Raw genomic sequence first — 25,658 nt, forward strand, 5'->3', positions numbered from 1 at the left:
TGGCCACCTGGTGACCAGGAACTGCAGGTCTGGGTTGGAGCCTGGGTGGAGCTGGGGACACCAGCTGGGAGCTGGCCCACATTGCTGGTCCCTGTTAGACACACGCAGACCCCCATCAAATCTGCAATGGGGACCCTCTGAGGACGCAGGGAGGACCCCCGAGGAGGGAGCACGAACCTCTACTGTGTCTGGGCAACAGAGCAGAGCTGGAAATGGACAGTGAGGCCAATAGCCAACAGCCTCAGGCGCTTACTGAGTGCTTAAAACGTGGCTCGGGTGACTGAGGAACTGAATTTTGAATTTTAATTTATTGCCTCTTAAATGGCTGCACATGGCTAGCGGCTGCCGCAGTGGACAGTCCAACCCAGGCCTCAGTGGTTCTCAAACTTCCATAAACACGAGCATCACCCAAGCAGCTCGGTGAACAGTGGAGTCACAGTGGACGCTCAGACACCGGGTTTCCGCAGGTCGGGAGAGAGGCCCTGAGGGGTTGGTGACGAGCCGTCCAGCTGACTAGGGTCACCATCCACATGCCCCTTTCCCTCCTTCGTTCCTCCCAGGCCCCGGCCTTCTCCGTCACTATCTTCTTTCTTCTTTCCCTCCACCACTTAATTTCCATTCTTCTCTGCAAATCTAACTGAACAGGCCAATGAGTGCTGAAGGGCTGTGATGCAGGCTTGATGGTGGAGGACCGGGGTGCCGAGGCCAGACTGTGCCCGCTCAGCCCGGGCCGGTGGAGTCAGACGGACTTGTGAGCGTGGACACTAATTCTCTGAACCTCGTAAGGGTTGTGACACTTACGGCCCAAGACGTCGGAAGGGCTCAGTGGCTCATGGTGGAGTCAGACGGACTTGTGAGCGTGGACACTAATTCTCTGAACCTCGTAAGGGTTGTGACACTTACGGCCCAAGACGTCGGAAGGGCTCAGTGGCACATGGTGGAGTCAGACGGACTTGTGAGCGTGGACACTAATTCTCTGAACCTCGTAAGGGTTGTGACACTTACGGCCCAAGACGTCGGAAGGGCTCAGTGGCACGTGGTGGAGTCCAACCGTGGCAGGTTCCTCCTTGCACCCCTCAATCCCTCGCCTTCCTCTGGTCCCTTTCAGTGAAGAGGCACCCCAGCAAATCCAGCATCTCACCTCGTGCTTCTCGTTAGATCACAGACCCACCACTCTGCACCCCCTTTCGGCCCATTGTAAACACTGTCTCTACTTGCCCCTCAACATGTTTGAATTCTGAACTTTCGGGGTTTTCATAAGAAAGGGCTTAGCAGGTCAACTGAGGGTTTGGGCTGGGAAAAGTCCTGGGCTTTCTCCAGGAGGCTGGAGAGCATGCCCCCATCATGGTAGATCAAGGGCGTCTGAAATATCCCAAAGGCCTTGGGGAGACCCCGGGCATTTGACGAGGGTATCTGGGTGAAGTCAGGAATGACAAGCATTCTCAGAAACCAGTAGCAACTGACTGGGGCCCCAGGACCTCAGAAACGCCCACCGCGTCTCAGCAGTTTATGGGGTGAGTCTGGGTCCCGTCGTGAAGTCTGGCAACCATCCGTCCCCTGCTCTGGGGCCCCCAGGTCCCTGCTTCCCGACTGAGAGAGAATCACTTTGCAGTGAGGAGATGACCCTTTAATCCCAGCGCTGCCCCCTCCCCAGGGTCACTGTGGAGGCTGGTGGTTTCTGTCTGCCAAGCTCTTCTCAATAAATTATAGGCTTCTCAGCTTTCTCAGAGCGATCTTATTACCCCTGGTGTGTTTCAGGTTCAAATAATGCAGTCCACCTTCCTGGAAACTGGATATTGGGCTATCCCAGGGCCAGAGCACAATTGTTGCCTGATGTGGGGAAGGAGCCGGGGCTGGGAGGCGGCGGGCGGCCTCACCTCAGGTCAGGGGGCCAGAGGAAGCCTCGGATTCCTGAGGAAGGAGGGCAGCCGGCAGACCTCGTGGGATCCAGACGCCCCCCTGGAGCTAGGACCAAAGTCAGGGCCGCCTGTGATCCTTGCGCTCCTCTCGGCTCCCAGGACCCCCTTGGAGGGAGGTGAGAGGTCGCCCTCCAGGCGAGGAAGGCTGGGCATCCCCGGAGCCGGCCTGGCCTCTAGGCCCAGGGCTGTCAAGCTGCGCGGCCTGGGGACCTCACAAGAGTGATGCGCCTGCACAGACCAGAATGTCCATCTCTTTCCAATTCAGTGGGAAGATTTTTGTGAGAGGAATCGGGGTGCCTCACGGAACCCTAGGGGAGGCTTCCCGGGGGGCTGGCACCCGGACAGCTACCCCCAGCCAGGCTCCATCTCTGTCTCTGGGGTGACACGATCGCCTGTCTCTGTGTCGGCCTCTCTCCATCTCCTCTTGCTTGGTGTGGATCCGCTTCCTCTGCCCTTCGTACAGGCTGATGGGGCCGCTCCGAATGGGTCTTCTGCCCTGAGGCCACAGCCCCAGACGCTCCGCGCCCCGGGCTCCCGGAGTCCCGGCGGCAAGCTGCACACCTGACAGCTGGGTGGGCCAGCCCGGCCCCCGGGGCAGGTGGGCCCTCCTGTTCAATCAGCCCCATGGCGGGGAGCAGAGTCACCAGGAGGTGGCCTTGGCCTCTCCCCGGGCCACATGGGGGAGCACGGCAGAGGAAGGAGGGCTGTGAAGGCGGCAACAACACCGAAAGGGGCCTGTTGCCAGAAGCTTCCTACACCCTTTCAGCTCTGAAAGCACAGGGCGCTTACCTACATTTACCTGTCAGCACACCAGCTAGGCCCTGACAGGGCAGGGAGAGCAGCAGAGCGGGGGCCAGACGGCCCTGCCTGGCCTCTCCTTATGGGCGGCAGGAAGCGCCCTGCCCTGGCCCGTTGCTCCCTTACTCTCCCAGCCCCCGTTCAAGGACTGAATTCCACCCCAGGTCATCGGTCTCCCGCTCTCCCGGCACCGGGTTCTGACCCAGGGCCAGCAGGTGCTTCCCCAGGCACTTCCTCCCGGAGGGCCGCTTGGGCTGGGTTCAGGGACCAGCCCATCTGTGTGCTTGAGGATCGCCCGGAAGCTGCCTTGGTCGTTGCCTCTCCCAAATCCAGCCCCAGCAGCTGAGCCGCCCCCAGGGGATTCCCTGGCCCGTTGCCTGGCCTGGCCGGCAGTCTCCCCAGGGTCCCAGCTTCCCGGGGAGGCAGCTGCCCCTGTCCATCCCCCGCTGCGTGGTTTGCATCCCGGAGGCCCCGGGAAACTCACAAGGGTAGGAAGGCAGAACTGGGGGCCCCCAGGGGCAGGAGGAGGCACGCGTGTGTTTCCAAGCTCCCCAGGCAGGGGCAGGATGGAGAACCCACGTATCAGGCCAGTACTTCTCAAACATTCCAGTGTGTGTGTGTGCATACCCTGGGGATCTTGTTAAAAAGAAGATTCTGAGTCAGTAAGGAGGAAACGGGGCCTGAGATTCTACGCTTCCAACAGGCGCCAAAGGGGTACTGCTCCTGCCGGCTCCTCGGGCTCCCTGTGGCGAGAGAGGGACCGCAACAGGGGGCCCAACCAGGGCCTGCCGGGCAACAGAGACCAGGATGGGGTCCCCACGGTGTACCCAGCCTGGGGCGTCCCTCCTCTGCTTCTGCAGGGATTGGGCCACAGCCCTGCAGCATCTCACTGCTGCGTCCTCAGAGCCGGGGCTTCTTGCTGGACAGGCTGGGATTGGGGCTTGACATGAAAAACAGCTGGAGCCCAAGGCGTTCACACTTGCTCAGATTTCACACTGTTGTGATTTAGGATTAGCAGGAAGGAGAGGCAGATCAGATGCTGCCATCATTAGAGGCTTATCTCCCCCGGGGCCAGCCCTCAGCCCTGCCCTTTCCTCCTTCCGGCTCCTCTCCTTGCTCTCTCAGCTGCGCTGGGCCCACCCTTCCTTAGGGAGCGCCAGGCGGCCGCAGCTGGTGTGGGTTTCAGCTGCAGGATGTGCCTTTCTGAGTCTAGTAGCCTCGAAGCTCTGGCCCCGCACGGCCAGCGGTTCAGGCAGCCAGGTGGGCTCTGGGCCGCCCACGGAGAGGATGTTGGGTGCTGCCAACAAGCAGGAGGCCCCTGGGTCTGTTTGGGGTGGGAGCACCCGCAGGACTATGGATTTGGGCACTTTGAAATTCATTCTGTTCAGTTCATTACTTGAGGCATGCATGCACGCGGCGATTGAACTCTACCTTGTGCTATCGGTGCGGGGCTCAGTGGTGAGCAAGGCTGTGACCTTGCCCGCAGTCTGGTGAGAAGGAAACCAGCAATCAGAGTGTGAGAAGGCCCAGCTGGGGCTGTACACAGGGCAGTTCCTCCAAATTCCAAGTATAATCTAGTGCCTTAAGTGTGCCTGTGGACCGGGCAGGAGCGGTACCCCTTTGGCGCCTGTTTGAAGTATGGAATCTCAGGCCCCGTTTCCTCCTCACTGATTCAGAACCTTCCTTTTAACAAGATCCACATGGGATTCTCACACACCCTGTGACGTTTGAGAAGTACGGGCCTGGTAGGTGGGTTCTTCATCCTGCCCGGGAGGTTGGTAACGCACACATGGCCGGTTCCCTCCCCATAGATTCTGATCGAATTGGTCAGGATGCAGCCCTGGCATCAGGGTGTTTGAAAGACCCCAGGGTGATTCTAATATGCAGCCAAGGCGAGAACCACTGGTCTAGAGGGAAATCCTTCTGGAGGAAACGACATACAGGCTCACTGACTCACTCGTACACTTTCTCACTCTTTCATTTGAACAGTCCCATTGATTCAGCGTCGAGAGGATGGAGAGAGATCGGAACACTCCAGCCCTTCACAACTCACGAGCGGAACACAAGCATCACCAGAATCAACTAGAGAACAGAAGCAAGGGACAGATTTTTTTTAAAAATTTATTTATTTATATTTATTTTTGGCTGCGTTGGGTCTTTGTTGCTGTGCAGGGGCTTTTCTCTAGTTGGCGGCGAGCGAGGGCTACTCTTCGTTGTGGTGCGCGGGCTTCTCATTGGGTGGCTTCTCTTGTTGCGGAGCACGGCTCTAGGCAGTGGGCTTCAGTAGTTGTGGCACTCGGGCTCAGTAGTTGTGGCACACGGGCTTAGTTGCTCCACGGCATGTGGGATCTTCCTGGACCAGGGCTTAAACCCGTGTCCCCTGCATCGGCAGGCGGATTCTCAACCACTGCGCCACCAGGGAAGCCCTAAGGGACAGATTTTAGGGCACAATTCACAGAAAGTTTAAAGCCCCCAAGGCAATGCAGTGAGTCCCACGGGTGGGAGTGGTCAGGAGGGAGGTCAGGGCGCACTGGGTCTCCTGGCCAGGGTCATGGGCACAGAGAGAGTTGGGACAGCACAAGCACAGTCGTGGGTTTGGGATCTGGGAGGCTCGGGGCCGGGTTGGGGAACGGGATCCACTTATTCCGGGCTGCGGTGGATGGGGAATGGGCACCAGAGTGAAACTGCCCAGTGGGAAAGGTCTCGAGACCTGGTCTGGACTAAATGGGGCGGGGGGGTGGGAACTGTGGGCTGGGAGCCACGGGCTCACTTGTCTGGCAGAGCGGATCAGGAAGTTTCCCTTCCACACCCAGGATGTTCTGTCTCCTTGGCAATGAGCCGCAGAGAAGGGCTCAGGATCCCCTCAGACTCATCAGCCTCCTCCTGCGGACTCAGCATCCGGGGGGTCTGGTGTGTCCTTAGTCGGTGATGTGGGCACTGGGGCCTCACGTCACTGATGTGCCTGCTCCAGAGCGCGGCCTCTCTTTGCGCTTCCTTGCAGAGCCCCTTGTGCTCCGGACACAGCGAATCCACCGCTGACTCTAGGGCCCGGACCAGGCCCGTCGCGGACAGTTGTTGGAAAAATCCAAGTGACCAGCAGAGTCTGATCACTTTCTTTCCTGTAACTTCCTTGGATTTTTCTTCCTCCTTGGGGATGGGAGGAAAGTTGTGTTTTTAAACCTCACATCCCAGTAGCCCTTCCTTCCCGGGGGGGTAGTGCGGGGAGAGCAAGCCGCCTGCGCTGGTGGCCAGGGAACAAGGGGTGCCCAGGGACAAGCACGTTCCGGTGCCTCGTAGACCCGAGCCACGTCGTCCACCGCGTCCATCTGTCCTCTGCTTCTTAGCCGGGGCCCAGCTCTCCCAGGTGGGGTCCTGGGCTGCACACACCCAGGCCCCTTGCAGACTTTCCGGGATCCCAGTTCATGGCACTAATTGCTGGTCTGTCCTATCTTCCTCCAAGGAACTTCAGACGGCTGGGAAGGTTTTCCTCCCCATTTCGAAAGAACATAATAACTAAGCATTTGGAGGTGAAGATGTTTGTCTACGTTCAAATTGGCTGCTCTGTCGGGAAATGACAGCAGCGCTGCCAAGAAGAGCCGCAGGCAGTGCTGGTGGCGAGAGAGGTCGTGTTCAACAGAAACATGAGCGAAAGCAACGTGGACCCGCCAGGGCAGGCGCGCAGACCCTTCTCAGCACCGTTGCAAATTCCACATCTGGTCCCGGGGGAAACAGATGCAAGGGCAACTGGCATCTCATCTCTGCCTCCCCTTGGGAGTCCCAGGCATGGGGGGGCGGGCAGGCTGGCCTGACCCTTCACCTCCAGGGCCAGCCCTCCCCGTAAACGGAGCCAGGACCCCAAAAGGACACCCCACTGAGAGGTGTTCGCCAGCACAAATGTTTCCTGTCCTTCTCCCTAAGCTCCTAGGCTGTGGAATTGCCTTCCCCGAGGCCTCTGGCCTGGGAGACACACTCGGGTCGGCTGTGGCCCAAGCAGCCGCTATCTGTGAGCCCGCGGCTGGCTTCCCAGGCCTTCTAGGAGCAACTGTGTGTCTGGGATCCTCTGGTGACCAGACCGACACTCGGGTCAGGGGAGATGGGGTGTGAGGGTGTTGGGGGTGGTGCCTGCCAAATGGATGTCCTGAAAGCGCCACGCCCACACCTGCCAGGGTCTCCCGGGCAATCACCATGGCTCTGGGTCGCTTCCCCACCCCTGTCCAGCTCCGGAGCAAGGCCTGGTCACCCTCCATCCCCAGGGCCAGGCTCCAGGCCTGCTAGCCCAGCAAGGGCCTTTATAGAACGGTACTTGCTTGGTGCCTCAGCTGCCCATCAGGTTCTCGAGAGAAGGGACAGTGCTGGGTCTTAGACACCTCGTTCATCACAAGGCGGCACTAGCCAGACAACAGCCAGCATGACCGTAGCTACTGTTTTCCAGTGCCTCTGTGTACCTGGCACTTTATATCCATTGCTTCTAATTATTCAACTAGGCACTAGAATTTCCATCTCCAGATGAGGACACTGGGGCTCTGAGAGGGAAAACGACTTCCCTAAAGACAGAAGCAATGAGAGCCAGAACTGGGTTTCGCACCTGGATTTGTCCTCATGGCCCGTCTTGTTCCCACCCAGTCTCTCCCGTACTGCAGCCATTAGGTGCTCCTGTACCCGCTCCCACCCTCTTCCTCTCCCCATCTTACTGCCGTTTCCCACGCTCACTCGTCTCTGCAAAGAGCACCGTGAGAACCAGCTGCCTGGGAAGGGCCATGATCCAGTGTCTGTCACCAGGTACCTGGCTGAGAAGGGCAGAGGGGCTGGGGGCCCTGGGGCTCCCCACGGGCAGCCTCGCCAGCCCTCGGCTTAGCAAATACAATCTGGGCCACATCTGTACCAAAAAAAAAAAAATCGGTTGTTTATTTGATATTCAGATTTGACTGGGAGTCCTGCCTTTTACCTGGCCACCTGGCCCTAGACCCCTACTCCCCTGGAGTCCTGTGGGGAGGTGAACCCCAGGGACAGACAGGGAAGGAGCCAAGGAGAGCAGGGAAGGAGAGGTGGGGGCGCGGAGGGCAGGAGGAAAGAGAGGCCGAGAGAGGAGGGTGAGATGGCTCCCCGTGTCCAGCCCGGTCCCAGTCTCTCCCAGTCTCTCCCAGTCTCTCCCAGTCTCTCCGCAGGCAAGGAGGGCTGGGGGCTGAGATCCCACGGCAGGCGGGGGGTGGGGTGGGGGCTGGAAAGACAGTGCCTCCTCCGCCCCCCGGCGGGCCTTCTCAGGGAGACGATGGAGGCGGGGCGTCCAGCGGGCGGCCTCTGGGGTGTACGCTCCAGGTGCACCAGGGAGTTAGTGCCTCCCAGCGAGGAGGGCCCAGGAGCTGTGCTTGCTTCCCTCCTCCTGCCAGGGAAGCAGTTCCAGGGACAGAGCAGGGCCAGTGAAGGAGGGCTGAGCGTCCGGACTGGAGATGTCGGCCCCGCTGCTTTGACCCCTCGTCCGAGCTGGGACAGCCTCCGGTGGGCCCTGGAAGAGGGCCCTGCGGGGCTGGCTCAGGGTGTTCCTGGCCTCTACCCTCGAACCTCCGGAAGTTCCCTTTGCTCCTCCTTCTCCTGGAAACATAGTCTCTGCAGCTTTTTAAGGCGTGATTACAGGTTTTGCCCTGTGGCTTTTTCGGCTGGGTGTTTCTGCTTTCAGACACAATTGGGAGGCTTCTGAGCCTCTGGTCCCGCCTCCCTCTGCGTTGCTGTGTTTGTGGGATTCCTGTAACCAGGCAGACCTATTTCCAGGTTCAGGAAAGGATGGCAGCCCGCCTGTGTAAATGCCTCTGCCACGTGACGGGACTGGCCCCAGGGCCCAGCTCTGTGTCGGCTGCCCCCTGCCCCCAGCGTTTCCTGTGAGGCTCACAGGCGTCCTCTGTATGGCTGGCAGCCTCCGCGGGGCTGCAGTCGTTGGCAGGGGCCCCGGAGCAGCAGCAAGGCCGGGTCCATGGGGCCCAGAGGGGTGTGTGGCATCCGGTAGAGACCTGTAATATCCAGGTTGCTTAGTAAGGACCAGGCAGGTGGACACGGGAATCCGCAAGATGTCAGAGGTGGATGAAATAGGGCACTGGCGATGGCAGTGGTGGGGACCGGGGAGGCCGGGTCAGTGTCCTACCATCCCACCAGACAGGGGGTCCTGTGGAGGCTGAGTCTGACACTGGCAGGTAAAAAATGATGCTCACAGGGCCCTGGGAAGAGTGTCTCAGGCCCATCGTGCTCTGGTTGTCAGGATCGAGATTAGGGTGAGGCGAGTGAGGTGCAAGGGTGAAAAATGTAAGGAGGCGTCACGCTCAGGGCCAACCCCGCACTCGCATGACCCTGAGACCTAGGAGTGAGCACCTCCTTAAAGTGTGTACCTCACTCACCTGAACGCAATCCTGGCCCTGCTGGCTGTGTCTTGGGCGACCCAGCCAGTGGCTCCTTTGTCTCCACATGACAGCGCAGGTGGGGTGTGTCATGGTCTCTGGGGTTGGGTGGGGTCTTCGCCCTGTCTTTACGCACCTGTCCTGATGGGACCCCTCAGCGGGCCCATGGCAGTTACTCCCCGTGTCCCCATCTCAGGGAAGGGCAATATCCATTCACCCAACTGACCGAAACAGATCCCTGGAGACCTTTTCCTTCCTTCTCACCTGGACAGTTGTGTTGGTTCCTAACTGGTCTCCCAGTCTCCAGTCCCGCCCACACCCACCCATTCCTTTCAGTCAGCAGGGAGGACTTTCTAAGTCCCAGATCTGGCATTTCCTCACCATGGCTCTTCTGTTTGAAAACTAAAGGAAAGGATGAAGTGTGGTCTTTGTGGGGGAGGAGTTCCCACAATTCTTTATCCAATAGAGCTTTGTTTTCTGACTATAAGCATAGTAAATAGGGAACACAGTGAAGTATCAAAAAATAAAAAGAGGATTAGTCCTTTTGGTCCTGTGAAGCTCAGATGTGGTCACATGACTTACTTTGGCCAATGAACTGTCAGTAGAAGTGACTTGTGTCACGTCAGGCAGAAGCCTCCAGAGCCAGTGTGTGATTTTCCATGCTCTCTTTGCCCCACTCTGAGGGTATGTATGTGTCTGACATAGATAAGACCTATCACTGGTAAAAGTGGCCTGGATGGAGGGTAATGAGGCCGCATCTCCTGATTACTCTCCTGCCTTAGCTGGTTCGCTTTGTACGAGAGGCCATCCCATCCCAGTGCAGCCACCAATTCTGACCCAGCAGCAAGAGAACGTGGATGGCACCATCCGTGCCATCTGCCCTTCTGGAAAGATAATCCATTCATTGAATGAATTCTTATGGTGTGACCAGGCACTAGCCAGCTTTCCAGGACACAGAGGTGAACAAGCAGACAAGGGCAGGTTCCTGCTGTCAGGGAGCTTACCTCTGTGGGCACCTGGACACACAGGTAAGTAAAATAATGCATTAATTGCAGACACTGCTAAGTGCTTCGAGGAAGAGAAAACCAGGCAATGGGTGTATAGGGGCAACAGGAGACCAGAAAGAGTGACCAAGGAGGGCCTTTCTTGAGAAGGTGACCTGAGCTGAGGAGCCAGGACAAGGAGCCAGACATGGCAAGAGGCTGGAAAGAGCACCCCAGGCTCTGGGACACATTTATCATGCCCAAGGAACAGAAAGGGCCCAGCGTGTTTCTGGGGAGTCGTAGGAAGGGCTGGGCTGGGAGGGGGACAAGGCTGGAGAGAGGCAGCAAGGGTGGATCATGGGGGCCATGTGCCCAGTGGGGATGTGACTCTAAGCGTCGTTGGGAAGCTCTTAGGAGGGCTGATACCCTGAGTGTGACCTGCTCTGATGTACCTTGACTTACCTGTTTGAAAGCTTACTTTGGCTATTGGTAGGAGACTTGATTGTAGGGGGGAGAGAGAGACATTGATGACTTCGACTCAGGTGGTGGCAGTGAGATGGGGAGAAGCACACACACTTGGGAAATCCTTTGAACACAGAGCTGATGAGATTGCAAATGAATTGGTTGTGGGAGGTAAGACACAAAGACATCAAAGGTGACTCCTGAGCTTTTACCTTGAGAAGGTCCAAATGCCACTAAAACCTGGACAGTAATATCTCCTAATGGAAATAACAAGAGATTTTTAATTTCCTCAGCTGTTTTCCTAAGAGGTTATTTTTAATGAAGCAGGGTGAGGGCTGAGGTTTGTGTCCCCCTCACACTCTTTTGTCTTCGCCTGGAGGAGGGAACACATGGCCTGTGGTGAAGCCTGAGGAGGAGGATGGCGTGTAGAGGGTTCATCTGTCTGCTTCCTGCCACGTGCCCAGAGGCTGTGGTTTATTACTGCTGGTTTTGACATGAGCCTTTACTGGCATCTGATCAAGCTTGAGAAGGTCAGGGGGTTAATTTTGTCCTGAAGGCAGGCATTATGCCTGGCATCTACGCAAGAATTTAGAGTATGTTGAGATCTCTCTGATGTCCAGCTTTGAGTGGAAGGGTGCTTAAGGCTACACTGGAAATAGGACTTGCTCTGCCCTCAAAGGCGTGGGACATGAGATGACTGACACAAGAACTCCTGCTCCAAGAAGTTCTTAAAGCACCAAGTGAGCTATTTGTCTAGGTGGAGCTGCAGAGAAGCACAGTGTATGTGCCTGGTTGGCTCCGTAAGGATTTAGGGCTTGCCCTGGACTCAGCTTCCCCTCCCCCCTGAGAGGCAGCATACCTGTTCCTATTCCTGTTCTCAGCATCTTGTGTGGAGAATGATTAGAGAAGCAATAAAACTATTGGTAAAGATGCTGAGGTGGGGCAGGGCTGGGGTGAGGGTACAGGTAACAGGTGTTCTGTTGAGATGCGTTACGATTGTTCCTTTGGTACCAGTTGCTATACTTCATTGCTGGCTTTGAATGTGGGACTGAAGCAACCACATGATATAGCTGTGAAACGGGTCTGTCTTCTCTTTTGACATTTCTCCTCTCATCCTTTCATCTTTAAACAAACAAATAAACAAGAACAAATGAACAAAAATTCCTAGATTAAAAAAAATATATTCTCATTAAAAAAAAAAGTCAGTTCAAATGTCCCACACTTATTCAGTCTCATTACCCAGTTAACTACCAGTAACAAAAGCATTCTTCTAGAAATTTTTCATGCATAAACAGTATATAGGGCTTCCCTGGTAGCGCAGTGGTAGAGTCTGCCTGCCAATGCAGGGGACGCGGGTTCGAGCCCTGGTCTGGGAGGATCCCACGTGCCGCGGAGCAACTGGGCCCGTGAGCCGCAATTACTGAGCCTGCGCGTCTGGAGCCTGTGCTCCGCAACAAGAGAGGCCGCGATGGTGAGAGGCCCGCGCCCCGCGATGAGGAGTGGCCCCTGCTTGCCACAACTAGAGAAAGCCCTCGCACAGAAACTAGGACCCAACACAGCCATAAATTAAATAAATAAATAAATAAATATTTTTTAAAAAAACAGTATATATACATACACACATATGGAATATTTATATAATATAATATATAGCATTGTAATATGATATAATTTTGAAATGTAAATGTCAGCAAACTATAAGGCTCTTCTGCATCTTTTTTTTTTTTCACATACCTTTTTAGAGTGTTCTACTTCAGCATATATAGATCCATCTCACTTTTTCAGCGACTGAATAACACTCCACCAAATTGCTATACCACAATTTACTTAACTGGTCTCCTACAGTGGATAGTTAGGTTATTTCCAGTTATTTGATGCTGTAAGAATCAAATCAATGAACACGTACAAAAACACACATAGTTAAAGTTAAAAAGTGTAATAAACAAAGACTTCACTCATTAAGAAATGAGAGAAACAGGAAGATGTGGCCTGGTAATCTCTAAGAACTAAAACTAAAAATGATTAGTGGTCGGTAATGCTCTTGGGATGCCTGATAGAAACAAACACATATCCCTTCTGAAGGATGAGGCTTTCAACCTCAGGCCAACAGTCCACTGGAGAAAGCCTAAAAATATGAGCTCAAAAATTTCAAACTACAAAAATAAGCTAGCAAAAACAGCAAACAGAAGAATCAAATCCCCAGGAAAATCAGATATTAGAATTATCAAGTGTAGGCTATAAAATATATACGCTTAAAATTATTATAGGAACTTAATAGTAAAATTGAAAATATAAGAAAAGAACAAAGTTACTATATTGAAAAAAATATCAGGTCAATTGAGAAAAAAATACTTCTAGAAATAAAAATAAGATAGGGGAATTTAAAAACACAACCAAAAAAATTAATTATTTATAAATAGAAGAAACAATTAGTTACCTGGAAGATATAGCTGAATAAATTACTCAAAACTTGGTGCAAAGGGCTTCCCTGGTGGTGCATTGGTTAAGAATCCACCTGCCAATGCAGGGGACACGGGTTCGAGCCCTGGCCCGGGAGGATCCCACATGCCACAGAGCAACTAAGCCCATGCGCCACAACTACTGAGCCTGAGCTCTAGAGCCTGTGTGCCACGACTACTGAAGCCCGCATGCCTAGAGCCCACGCTCTGCAATAAGAGAAGCCACTGCAATGAGAAGCCCGTGCACCACAATGAAGAGTAGCCCTCTCTCGCTGCAACCAGAGAAAGCCCGTGCACAGCAACGGAGACCCAACACAGCCAAAAATAAAAATAAATAAAATAAATAAATTTATTTTTTTAAAAAACTTGGTGCAAAGAAGAAAGGAGATGGAAAATATGAAAAAGAAATTAATGACATGGAGGAGGTTATGAGATGATCTAACATACGTATAATTGAAGTTCTTGAAAGAGACAATAGAGATTGGGAGAGAGGCAATATTCAAAGAGATTTTTTTTTCTGAGAATGTTCCCAAATTGATGAAAGATATGAATACTTAGATTCAGGAAATAATGAATCACAAGCAAGATAAATAAAGATAAATTTACATTGAGATACACTGTAGTGAAATTCTCTGGGGGAGACCCTTAGTCTAATTCATGTCCTTTTTTATTCTTGTGCTAAATGCAGTAACGGTAGCAACAGTAAAGATACATTATTTTCATTTTCTACTTTTCAAAGTATTTAATAGATATGGTCTCTAAAGATGTCATAGGTAAGGCCTTTAACAGATGAGAAGATGCATGTCAAAGATGAAGGGATTAGTTCAGGGCCAGCTTGCTTGGCAGCAGATGAAAGACTAAACACCTGGTCTCCTAACTGCAACCCTGTCCACTTTGTGCTCCTAAGAGAAAGTGATTTGGAAGCCTACTCCAGAGGCAGTTGCACTTTAGAGGCTATTAAGTGGGGGCTGGAAGGAGAAGATTCCTTGATGTGGGGAAGGTCCCAGGCTGCAAGGTCAACTGCATCCAGACTTGCCCTTCAGTCCCAGGATAACTGAGATGCCTCCTGCCTCAGCTGGAAGTTGCTGCCTGTTGGGGTGGGGGGATGGGGCCCAGGGGCTGTGGGAGATAAATTCCTTTCAGCTACTTTGGCTGTGGGCCTGGTTATTCCTGTTCAGCCTTTGATGTTCAAGTGGGTTTGACAGTCTGTGGAGAAAGCCACTGCTAGTGCATCAGTGCATGCTAAGTGACTCTCCTGAGTCCCTGACACCTTCACTGCCTCCCTAGGGCTGTCTTCCCACTGATGCAGGGAACTGACAAGCAGGAGGCCCTTCTGCTTGAGGAAGAACTAAGCCCATCGATGAGTCAGTCTTGCAGCTCTTTCTCACTTTCTGTCTCTAAGAGATTTTGGTTGGCAGTGGTTTTGCCATAGGCTGTGTGATGTAGTGAAAAGAGAGTGGTTAATAAGAGTCAGAAGTTATGGGTCAGGTCCTGGTTCTGCCACTTGTTTACTGGGCTTTGGTTTTATAATTAAGAGTTTGTTTCTAACCAGGAGAAGAGTGTGTGTACATGAAGGAGGTGGGGATGTTTGTAGTTTGCAAAAGGGATCTAGGATAAGACTTCAACTTGCTATTGAGGTTGTCACTGAATAGCTTAAAGTGTCTCAAATAAATAAATACAGGAAGGGACAAGCTTTTAATGTTTGCCAAAATGGGACATGGGTGGAAAAGATTGAAAAACACATAACAGGAAAATCTTGTTGGTGGTATTACGGGATGAATTTTGTCCCCTCAGAGAAGAAATGCTGAAGTCCTAACTCCAATCCCGCAGAATATGACCTTATTTAGAAACAGAGTCATTACAGATATATTGTAATAATTAGTTATGTTGAGATGAAGTCATACTGGAGTAGGGTGAGCCCTAAGCCAACATGACTGGTGTCCTAATAAGAAGACGGTCATGTGAAGAGGGAGACACAAGGAGAAGCATGGGAAGACAGAGGATTGGGGTGATGCATCTATAAGCCAAGGAATGCCAAAGATTGCTGGTAAACCACCAGAAACTAGGAAAAGGCTGACCGTGGAGATGTCTCTTAAGCACAACCAATCATATGCTCCTGCTGCTGTTTCTGAATTTTGAAGAAGTAAATAAAGATTCTGGATCAGTTAGAGACTTCTTTTTAATGGCGGCTGCAGACAGTCTAATGGCTCGGTAGCTGGTGCCAGCGGTGTTAAAGCAAGCATGCAGGGATGATTACAATGGTCCTACTGGCTGCTGTACTACATTTGGGCTGGATCTCCCCCACCCTCCCATTTCCTGGTCAGATGCGTGTTCCAGGCTTTCCATGATTCTGTGAGCTACTGGCCCTCCTCTACTTAAGTGGAGGCCATTTCTGTTGTTTGGAACATAGAACACTGATCAGTGCTTTACAGCCTGTAAGGTTCCTTTCAATTTTAAAGGATGACTACTCTCCATATAGTTTATCTTTAATTACCAATTAACATTTAACCCAGAACCCACAGAGTGCCAATTCCTAATCAGGCGGCCATGCTCAGAGAAAGGCTACTGGTTGATTCTCCCCAGGGTGGAAGGCTCACGCAGAGTGCAAAAGGACCAGATTTCAGATACGACAAGTGAGCCTTTGGGGCACAGTCACATGGGCTACAGAGAACTCCAGAGATCATCTCATCCAATCCTGTTCTTTCCTGTCGGGAAAAAATATGAAAGACTGAAATGGGTAAACAAATGATTACTGAGTGGCCTGTCTAATGCCCCTTTTACAGCTCTGTAAATTGTAGAAAACTGCTAATAGGCAAATGATTTTTTTTTTTTTTTTGTCCACAGAAAAGCAAATTAGTTGTGCACAGTAGGATGCAACTGATTATTGACTTGTTTTGGATCTATTTGTAAATTCATTTCAGCATCCTTTATCTGCCTATGTATATTGAACCAGTAACATCATATTGGTTCCCTCAACAGTTAGTAAATTAAATAAAATGTCTGGCATGTGTTCTTTTTGTTCATTTTATGTCAGTATGAGAGTCACAAGTATACCCTCTTTTAACAAAACAAATGAGAGATATGGGTCTTGAGATGCTTAGTGACTCACCCAAGGTCAGAGTGTTAGTCTGGGTCCTCTGAGAAGCAGATGGCAAGATGGGATTAACCATGTATATATTTTATTGGGGAAATGCCTATGAGAGAAAACAAGGAGGGGACTGAGAAGGCTGGGTGAGTTGTCAGACCACAATGCAAGTGTGACCATGAGTGAAGAAGAGTGGAAGGCAAGTTGGGTTGGAGTGTCCTTGACCTTGTGCAGTCTAAGATAGGCTTGTCAAGGCCATTGGGAGCCCATGAGCCAGTCAATCATCAGAGGAGTCCTGTGACTCCTGGCTCTTCCTGGAATTCTTTGGCATTGCTTTCTCCCATTTTTCTGCATTCCCACCTGTTTCATGCATTTCCACAACTGGGCTTGAATATTTGGGGTCTTTCCCCTGTGGAAGAGGGGATTCTGGGACTGGCCACATGGCAGCCAGTTTGGGACATGCCCTCTGGTGACTGCAGTTACTCTCTGACCATATGATGGCACTGTCTCAAGTTCAGCCTAACAGATCATGCCACTCCCCACACTAGAGTCTGTTTGGAAGCCACAAGGAAGTGAGTATCCTCAGAGTGACTGTGATTTGGTTGCACATGTTGGGAGAAGCAAGCAGGGACCAGCCCTACGCACTCAAAATACCCTGAGGTCTTGCTATGCTCCTTGGCTTGGAGGCTTGATGGTGCCTTCCAGGTTAGCCGGCTCACATCAATCAATGAAGATCTTTTTGGTGCTTCTGATTATAAGTTCCCTCAGATGGACCCCCAAGAACATGCCAGAGCCCTACCTCTTGGTGAGGCAGCTTCCCGTGCTTTGGAGTGACCTTTGTTCCCTGGGGACTCCTGATTCTTGAATGCTGTGGGATGAAGGATGTTGCCCATGGTGGGGGGTCGGGGTGGTGTGTCAGAGTCTATTCTTTCCACACACAGATCCTTGTCGTTTGGGACCATTCTGTGGAACTTTCGATGTGTTGGTTTGATGTCTTCTGGTTTTTACCACACAGTCTCAGGTGTCCAGTTTGGGGTGAAAGGGAGATGGCCAAGTGCTTGTCAGGGTGGGGAGCACAGCAACAGCCTTACTCTGTGACGTTAGACGCTTTCACATTGCAATGGCCGTTTGAAAGATGCGAACATCACACCTAGGAAGATAAAGCTCTCCTCTCGCTTTGTCACAGATTGAATCTGGCGCTGAACTCCCTCAACTCCCAGCCCCTCTGTGCGTCTACTCCCCAGACCTCTGTTCAGGTACGTGTTCTTGCACTTACAAGTGGGCGTTGGATGCCTGCCCTGTGCTCTCAGCCCCGGTAGGCAGGAATAACGACACGGCTTCTCCAGGTGCCCCTGTCTTGGGAGAGAGAAAGACTGAGAAACTGCTGGGGGACTGGGCGAGACATGCTGTAGGACCCAGAGGGCACCCAACCCAGGAAGGCATTCTGGAGGAGGTGACATTTCAGCTGAGTCAGGAAGGACAAAGAAAAAGTGGCCTGGCAGAGAAGCAGGGATGGTGGAGGGAGGAGAGCATAGGATGTTGGAGGTGGGGGTTGAGAGAGTTAGGGTGTATGTGAGGCCAGCTGACGGGTGAGTCTGAGCGGGCAAAGCAGACACAGAGGGGCCTGAATGCCACTCCAAAGAATTTCATCTGGAATCGCGGGGCACTGGAGGTTTGTGCGCACACCACGACACGATCAGATTCACGTCTCTCTGGGCACACAGACTCATACCTGAATAACCTCCTTTGTCTTAATCTGACACCTCGAATGAGCAGGAGGAGGCAGCACACAAAGGGGTGTAACTGACTCTAGGGACGAACCTTCTTTTACTCATTTTTAGGCAGATTTACGCTTGCATCTGTGAGACCCAGGGCAAGAGTCCCATCACTGAGGCCCACATACCATAGGTCTAAATATCTTCAAGTTATAAGAAGCCAACAAACCATAAACTATAATGTGTTCTAGTCTCCAACCTTGACAAACATACCTTCGTAACAATTGGATGGCCAGAATTTCGGATTTTGAATTCTTTGGTGTCTGTGCCAGAAGGGAGTGGTGCTCAGAGAGCTGGCCAAGCCCACCCCCTTCCCTTCCCAACCTCTTTCTGTTGAGGTTGTGGAGGCCTTGCTGGCACACATGTGCCTCCCCGCTCCAGCCCAGGGTCTTACCTTGTTTCCATCTCCCACAAATAACTGCCTTTTAGCCATCTCTTGGGAGAGGTAAGCCAGGGGAAGAGTCCTGTGCAGGTCTTAGAAGCAGCTCTGGACCGTGTGGGTTGGCAATGTAGGGTCCTGGGTTCACCAAGCAGGATCTAAGTTCCAAAGGCGGGCATGGGCTCTGGGCAGGGCCATCCGCCTGGTCGTATTGACTCTGCCCCGCGGGGAGGGCTGCAGCCCGAGGAAGCCCAGGGGAGGGTCTTCTACAGCACAGGTATCAGGGCAGGAAGCCCTCTTGTCTAAGGTGGCAGGGACACTAGGCCTCATCTGGCAAAAGAGAAAGTGGCTGTGACGTGGGCAGGGGCTGATGCCCCCTGCAGAGGGTGTCCACCGGGGACAGGACGGAGACCCTGCTTGGGGACCCAGGTCGCTCGTAAAACTCCTCCTCTTCAGCCTCTAGCTCCCACTGCTTGGCTCGGCTCCTGTGCTTGGTGCCCTCTGGGCCTCGAGGGAGGAGGGGCAGGCGGAGGAGGGCTCTCCCCACAGCCCGGCACAGCCCATCTCTTCTCCCTCAGGTTTGCCTTAAATCTGTTTACATGCATTTCCCCTGTTTGTCCTTTTCCTTCCACGAGTCTGGCAGTCCTATTTTTGAGGGTCTGGGCAGGGACCAGGGCTGAGCAAGTCCAGCCAAATCACACAGAGGTTTATCTGCCTTTCTCAGCCACCATCACTGCTTATCTTCTTGCTCCAACTCCTCTCTCTCCCAGAAGAATGGGTCCTGTCTTCACACTCTGGGCATCGCAGCGGGGGGAGAGAGAGAGAGAGAGAGAGACGGAGGGTGGGTGGGTGAGGTGGAGCCTGAGAGGGAAGAGAGCTCGGCTGGGCCTCGGAAACCAAGAGGAGGTTTATTCCATCGCCTAAAATTGAAATATTCATCCTGGGTTCTCTTTTTGGGAACACTGACGTGTAGGATTAATTTATGACTAGATCCCAAACGAAACAGTCTCTAAGCCCAACACCCAGTAACGTCCCCATTTAGCTCCTCCGCACTTTTCTTCCCCACCTGGCAGGCCTGGGCACACTGGCTCTCAGTGTGTTCACCTGAGCGCGGGCCGGCCTTCTCTGGGCCTCCACTCTGCCCTGTGTCTGCTCTCTGCACAGCTTAGGCCCCGACACCTTAGTCAGCATTCAGCCAGTGTCCTGCCTTGTTCACAAACACTCGGGAGTCCCCTGCTTTTAATCTATCAACTAGTTATTACGCTTGGTAGATGGTGGGCTCTGATTCTGCACCTGGGACGCCCTGAGGAGGCCTCTGAGGAGCACGGGCTGGCCTTCCTTGTGTGGCAAGCCCCACACAGAAAAGAGACCCAGAGACGCAAGGAAAGTAGCACGAGCTGGCTGACTCGGGCTGTCTCCTCTATGGCACCCAAACACATCTTTTCCTAGCCTCACCAAGTCAGAATGTGAGAACTGAAAGGACCTTGGAAACCCGCTGATCTTACAGAGAGGGAAACTGAGAGGGAAGTGAGGTGCCCAAGGTCATACTTCAAACAAGGACTTAATGCCAGTTTTCTGCTGTTTTTATGCCAAACAACCTCAGAGGCCCTGGGTGATGGAATCTGCTTCCCTGGTGGGCCTTTCAGGAGACGTTCACCTTTGGCCTCTATCCTAGGGTGAGGGAGGGGCTGATAAGAGTAGATACTATGTCAGGCTCCTGACCTTCAACCCCAGGAAAAGCAGGGAAGACAGCATGGCATTCTCCCAGAGCTGCAGGAATGGGGGGCAGAGTCTACAGTGATGACCTGGTGGGGTAGGGAAGTTCCAGGCAGGGGCAGGGGTTTGGTGGGCTTCCTAGGCCAGACCCTGGGAGTGGAGCTTATCTCTGTACTAGATTCCCTGCTCAGCAACCAAGCGCATTCTATTCTTCATTGTTAGCATCCCCTCCCTCCTAGATCCTTACAACTGCATAGCAACATGCCATAATGTCTTCCATTTTAAGCAACTTTCCTGTAACCCTGTCTACACCTGCCTCCAGCCACTGACCCATTTCTTTGCTTCCTGTTATAGCAAAACTTTTCACAAGAGAGTCTTTCCTTGCCATCTCCCATTCATCTCCTCCAATCCTCTTTCTTTTTTCTTTCCTGACTTTTTTTTTTTTTTTTGAGATAGTCACATACCTTGAGTGCATGAATCTTAAATGTACAGCCCAATGACATTGTACAGATATAATCACTACCCAGATCAAGACATCCAACACTGCCAGCTCCCAAAGGCTTCCTCATGCCCCTTCGCAGTCGTACCTGCTCAGCCCCCTCCCTACCCCAAGAGGAAACGACTCCTCTGGACTCCAGACTAACACTTCAGGGGCGGTGGCATCATCTTGGATGGTCAGCTGGTGTCCTGCATATGCAAAAGATGACCACCTGTCCACAGACAAGAAATCGTATCGCCTGGGAACATTTCCACGTAGAAGAGGAAGTCCCCTGGGAGAGGGGGGCGATCCCAGAGTGCTTGGATGTGTGTATGGGTGGACCCCAAGGGAAAGACATCCACATGAGAACACTGAGGAGTATTTGTGGGTGGTGGAACCCTTGGGGACTTTACTTGGAGCCTTTCAGCTGTGGATATGTTTTCCTGTTGCCAGCAAAGGAACTCTTGCAGTTTATTGCGTTTTCCTTATTATTCAGTTTTTCCAAAATGTGCATTTGGAAACCCAACTTGGATTAATTCTTTTTTTTTTTAATATCTTTATTGGAGCATAATTACTTTACAATGTTGTGTTAGTTTCTGCTGTACAACAAAGTGAATCAACTATAAGTATACATATATCCCCATATCCCCTGCCTCTTGAGGGATTAATTCTTGAAATCTAATAAGCAAACCATATTATTTGGGGGATACATTAGGAAATCTGGTGTTGAAACAGAAATCAGATGTTCTTTGATTCATGGTTCATTACTTCCACATGTAAACGAATACGTTTTCCTAAAAATTTCACACCCTTACCTCTGTAATTAAGTTCCATTCAGCATACCGAGTTACCATGCCAAATGCTCTATTTATTTGTCAAGTATTCATTTGTTTCCCTATTTTTGTATCATTCTTTTTATTTAATGCATTTTTAATAAGATTCTTTTTTATCAGTTACATTAGGCATCATAATCTCATGTACCCAGGACTCAGTCCACATATAATATAGCTGTTATTCTGAGGAACAATGGTTTGGGGACATAAGAGAAGGTGGAAAGGAGACAATATTCCTGGAGAAAGAGAAAGATTTCATTAGATAGAAGATGGAACGCATGGGTGGGAAGGTTGGACTCCAGATGTTTTCTTTCAGAAGATGGAAACAGTGACTGGTCATGTGTGAATATATAGTGGAGACTCTGGAGGGGCTGGAGAACCCATGAGGCTCCCATGGACTTATTAACCCCCAGCTGTGATGTCAGGAAGCCACTGTTGGCCCCGGACCCTATGTGGCCAGTAACCCTGTCCTTTAAGTCCTCTTTGTAAGGCTTTGTATTTGCAGGAGTGCTTGAAAGTGCTAAAGGATCTGTGGGAAGGATTTTCCAAATTGATGTCAAGGACTGAATTTACAGGATATACCCTAGCTGATAGCAAGGCAATCCTTCACTCAATTTAATATGGTTCTTGGCAAGATGGACTTGAAAGCTGAAAACAACTTCTATAGGAAACCACCAAATAATGCCTTGCTCCAATGTCTCCTCCTGTATCTGTTATATTTTCACTGTCCCTTCTAAAAGGCTCATGTCACTTTCTTCTTAGAATTTAGTAGTAGGAAATTTCATCTTTCCTAAAGACCTTGTAAGCTTCCTGTGGGAACCATGGAAATATGCCACTTGGATCTCCCTCTAAAAAAGGACTTGCCAATCAGCTCTGAGGTGTGCAGTCAGCTGCAAGCCTCCAGCTGCAATGTTTGAGCTAATGCCACACTCTTCCCAGGCAGCCCCCAGCCAATGACAGAGCAAGGCAGGGGCCCCAGGGAATGACTCTTTCTGTCCAACTTGGGACTCTACTAAAGGCACTTTTTCACCAGAGCTCCCCTTTGGGCCGGCCAAGACTTTCTTGGAGCTGCACAACAGTCAGGGGCTTTTCCTAGCCCATCCTTTTTCCTCCCCCTCTCCTCTGCCTATCACAGCCCTCACAATGGGAAGGCTTACTCCTGCTCCTTCCTCCCTTTATCTTTCACACGCATCACCCCCAATAAATCTCTTGCACTTCTAACTCCATCTTTGAGTCTGTGTCTCAGAATGACCCAACTGACACACTATCAAAATCATGACTCCCTTGATTTCCTGGAATAGAGTTATACCCTTAATTGCATTGTCCCAAGTCAGCAACTCTGAAACTGTTTTGCAGAACAACTGTGTTACACACACACTAAAGATAAGATACATTTCCCCAAAACTTTAATGTAAAAAAGCTCTGAGAAGTCTTGCAATAAGTACTTCTTTTGGGGTTATTTTTGCTTAACACAAGTTTTCACATATTTGAACATGGACTCCCTTTTATACGATATACTTATTAACATCCCATGCAACATTAGTGTGCCTTAAAACACTGTTTGGGAAATGCTAATCTAGGTGGTAGGCATTTAAAAAATATGTATTCTTGTAATCTTCTTCCGGTCTGTGGTTTGTCTTTTCATGCTCTGATGGTGTCTTTTGATGAGCAGAAGCTCTTAATTTCAATGAATTCCATTTTATCAAACTTTCTTTTGTGGTTAATTTTTTGCATCTAATTTAAGAAATCTTTGCTTACTTCAAGGTCATGAAAATATTCTTTCATATTTTATTCTAGCAGTTTTATCATTTTTTGACATTAGGTCTATAAGTAATCTTGAATTAATTTTTATATATAGTGTGAGGTGGAGGTCGAGATTCATGTTTTTTTCTTGTAAAAATCTAATTGTTCTGGCACTATGTATTGAAAAGACCCTTCTTGGGACTTCCCTGGTGACACAGTGTTTAAGAATCTGCCTGTCAATGCAGGGGACATGGGTTCGATCCCTAGCCCAGGAAGATCCCATATGACGCGGAGCAACTAAGCCCATGCACCACAACTACTGAGCCTGCGCTCTAGAGCCTGTGTGCCACAACTACTGAAGCCCACGTGCCTAGAGCCCGTGCTCCACAACAAGAGAAGCCACCACAATGAGAAGCCCACACACCACAATGAAGAGTAGCCCCGCTCGCCGCAGTTAGAGAAAGCCCATGCACAGCAACAAAGACCCAACGCAGTCAAAAATAGATAAATAAATTTATTTAAAAAAAAGAAGAAAAGACCCTTCTTTTTCCCTATTGAATAGCAGTCATAAACCAAGTGACTATATATATATATATTTGAACTCTGCATCCTGTTCCATTGGTCTATGTCTATCCTTTCACCACACTCTTTTAATTACTGCAGCTTTGAAATTAATTACTGCACTTTGAAATGTGCTTACCAACTTTGTTCTTCTTCTCCTGAACACTCTTTTTTTTTGGCTGCACCGCACGGCACGTGGGATCTTTGTTCTCTGACCAGGGATCGAACCCACCCCCCCTTGCATTGGAAGCATGGAGTCTTAACCACTGGACCATCAGGGAAGTCCTGACATTCCTGATTAATCTAGATCCTTTGAGCTTGTATATAAATTTTTAAATCAGTTTCTCCATGTTCTTAAAAAAGCTTGCTGGGATTTTGATTGTGATTGCATTGGCTCTATAGATCTAGTTAGGGAGCATTAGCATCTTTAAAATATTGAGTCTTTCAATTCACAGACATGGTATACATCTCTATTTATTTAGATCTTTAATTTCTTTCCACAATATTTTGCAGATTTTTAGTATAGGGATCTTGCACATCTTTTGTTAGGCTTATTCCTAGATAGCTGATGTGTTTTTTTAATGTAAATAACATTTTAAAAATGTTCCAATAAAAAGACATAGAGGGGCTGAATGGATATAAAAACAAGACCCATATATATGCTGCCTACAAGAGATTTCAGATCTAAAGATACACACGGACTGAAAGTGAGGGGGTGGAAAAAGATACTCCATGCAAATGGAAATCAAAAGAAAGCCAGGGTAGCATACTTATATCAGACAAAATAGACTTTAAAACAAAGACTGTTGGATAAACAACAAGGTTCTACTGAATAACACAGAGAACTATATTCAATATCTTATGATAAACCATAATTGAAAAGATATAAAAAAAGAATATATGTATATATAAGAAAAAATATATATATTTACTATGTCATGTTAATTTTGTTGTACAGCAAAAGAATATATATATATATATAACTGAATCACTTTGCTGTACAGCAAAATTAACACAACATTGTAAATCAACTAAGCTTCAGTTAAAAATATTGATTAAAACAAAGACTGTAACAAGAGACAAAGAAGAATACATAATGATCAAGGGATCAATTCAAGAAGAAGATATAACAATTGTAAATATATATGCAGCCAACATAGGAGCACCTAAATACATAAAGCAAATGTTAACATACATAAAGGGAGAAATTGACAGTAACACAATAATAGTAGGGAACTTTAACATCCCACTTATATCAATGGACAGATCATCAAGATAGAAAACCAATAAGGAAACACTGGCCTTAAATGACACATTAGACAAAATGAACTTAATAAATATATATAGAACATTCCATCCAAAAGCTACAGAATACACATCGTTTTCAAGTGCACATGGAACATTCTCCAGGATAGACCACATGCTAGGCCACAAAACAAGCCTCAGTAAATTTAAGAAAATTGAAATTATATCAAGCATCGTTTCTGACCATGACACTGTGAGGCTAGAAATCAACTACAAGAAAAAGTTTCAAAAAACACAAACATGCAGAGGCTAAACAATATGCTACTAAGCAACCGATGGATCACTGAAGAAATAAAAGAATACGTGGAGATAAATGAAAATGAAAACACAAAATCTATGGGACACAGCGAAAGCAGTTCTAAGAAGGAAATTTATAGCAGAATTTAAGCCTACCTCAGGCTTAAACTAATAATAGAAAGATCAATGAAACTAAGAGTTGGTTCTTTGAAAAGACAAAAAAAATTGATAAACTTTTAGTCAGACTCATTGAGAAAAAAAGAAAGAGGGCCCAAATGAATAAAATCAGAAATGAAAAAGGAGAACTTACAACTAACATCCCCAAAATACAAAAGGGTCATAAGAGATTACTATGAACAATGATATGCCCATAAAATGGACAACCTGGAGGAATGGACAAATTCCTAGAAATGTACAACCTTCCAAGACTGAACCAGGAAGAAATAGAAAATATGAACAGACCAATTACCAGTAATGAAATTGAATCAGTAATAAACTCCCAAAAAACAAAAGTCCAGGACCAGATGCCTTCACAGGTGAAT

General features: G+C 49.8%; 1 long non-coding RNA gene across 2 annotated transcripts in view; it reads left to right on the forward strand.

Annotated features, from left to right (window-relative positions):
* The first annotated feature begins 994 nt into the window (after positions 1–994).
* The window catches only part of LOC309606355, a 37,560-nt gene continuing 12,896 nt past the window's right edge, over positions 995–25,658 (forward strand). Inside the window, exons 1-3 of one of the 2 annotated variants that reach the window (XR_014231778.1) lie at positions 995–2,035; positions 6,178–7,840; positions 7,872–17,345. This is a non-coding gene — a long non-coding RNA (uncharacterized lncRNA). Of the gene's footprint in view, positions 2,036–6,177; positions 17,346–25,658 lie in introns of both variants that reach the window. The other variant, XR_014231777.1, reaches the window with a different exon arrangement.

Source organism: Balaenoptera borealis (assembly GCF_965194805.1).
Source record: "Balaenoptera borealis genome assembly, chromosome: 1".
NCBI lineage: Eukaryota > Metazoa > Chordata > Mammalia > Artiodactyla > Balaenopteridae > Balaenoptera > Balaenoptera borealis.